We start from the raw sequence: 1,806 nt of genomic DNA, 5'->3' as shown, positions 1-1,806 counted from the left end.
ATATGGAGAACTTAAAGTGCATTACAATTAACAAATTAGAATAAAAAACCGTCCTTCGTTTGACGTGCTGAAAATAACGATTTTTTTTAGTAAGAATTATTCCTTATTCGCCAATCTGCATCTTAGATATTCCCACATTTTGTATATTATCTAAAAAGTTATTGATTGATTTTCAATAGAGAGGAGCTCGAAAAAAAAGAGTTGAATTCAAAATTTTTCAAGAATTTGAATCAAGCTGTCCAAAGCGTTTTCAACAAAAGTTATATTCATTACATAACGTTATGTTTTGTTTTTAAGGTTCATACAATGTATTGCATAAACAAATTTCGATACGAATCAATGTTATTTTCTTTTCTTTTTCAAAAAATGTAGAAAGAGGAAATAATCAAAATATTTCCATTTAAATGCACGTAAAAAGTAACTCCACACAACAAATATTTAAAGCCGTTCCTCTCCATTTATTTTTCGTATGTGTTGTTTTATTAGCATCGGCAGTGTATTGATTGATTGAATTGATATGAATTTTAGATATACGGTATCCACCACAGATGTTTCAATCTTTTTTATACCGTGGTTCCCTGTCCTATTTTACATATATCTACTGTTATGCATTAGCTTTTTAAGGTGACATATATATTGTTTTGATGTTTTATAAAAGGCTGAAAAATAATGTTTTTTTTAAAAACCGATAAAACCATCCCTTGCTTGCAGTGAATTCAAGTTTTTTATCTGTAAAAATCACAATTAGTAAGTTAAATTGTTTTTAATAAACAACAATTGAATATATGAAAATCAACCGAACCTATGCATTAAGAACTGCAGTGTGATATTAGACTGAGTCCATTTGGGGTCATTTTTTAATTTCCCAAACCCTGGAGCCTTAAAAGCTTCGTATTGGTTCAAAACTCATCCATGATTTTTTGCAGATTTTAAGGTAAGGTTTACATGAGTAATTTTGAACTTTTTATGTTGGTATGGGAAAATTTAATATTTTGTGCTACAAAATCAACTTTCCCGAAGACCGCTTCTTTGTATCGGTAATGATGTTGATTTTTCAGTACAAAATATACGATTCTCCCATACAAACAAAGCTTTTTAGATCCCAGGGTTTGAGAAATTTAAAATGACCCCAAACCGACTCAGTCTACAGTGAATATTCTCTTCTTACTCATCAGTTAAATAAAATTATGATAAAATACTTTTCGGTTTGCTGCATGACGGCTCTTCTTGCTCTAGGAGATGGTATAGGCGCAAAGCCTTCTCCATAATTAGCTCCATCTTTAGTGGTATTCTTTTTTGCGCGCTATCTTCTATCCAAATAAGTAATGCTTTCTCCATCTTGTCCATTATGATATCACGGCTGTAAGCTGCTCGTTTTGAGCTGCATTCGGCGCTGTTTAAGACAGAATGTCTGATTTTCACCTCATTCCGCTTTACTGTCCTAACCGTGGATTCGTTTAAATTAAACGCTCGACTGACGGCTGCAGGTGACTCTCCGCTATCGAGTCTATCAAGAATTTTAATCTTTTCTTCCAACGTGAGAGATTTTCTAGTTTTTACTGCCTTCGAGGTGTGTGATGCCATTTTGTGATCCTGTAGGTACCCAACAACAACAGAAAACATGTAACCAATATTGAATATGAAAACTTGAAAAATGAAAGAATGTTTAGATAAAACAAATTAAAGTTAAAAGCAAAAAACTCAAGTTAATATTCTTCAGAAGATACCAAATTCCTTGAATTTTTAACTAGGGGGACAAAGGTCACAGAAAAAAATATTTGTAATAAATAATGAATTCAAAATTTT

The sequence above is a fragment of the Uranotaenia lowii genome, chromosome 3 (genome assembly GCF_029784155.1).
Source record: "Uranotaenia lowii strain MFRU-FL chromosome 3, ASM2978415v1, whole genome shotgun sequence".
Taxonomy (NCBI): Eukaryota; Metazoa; Arthropoda; class Insecta; order Diptera; family Culicidae; genus Uranotaenia; species Uranotaenia lowii.
The sequence above is the reverse complement of the archived record's forward strand: the minus strand, read 5'-3'. Positions refer to the sequence as shown.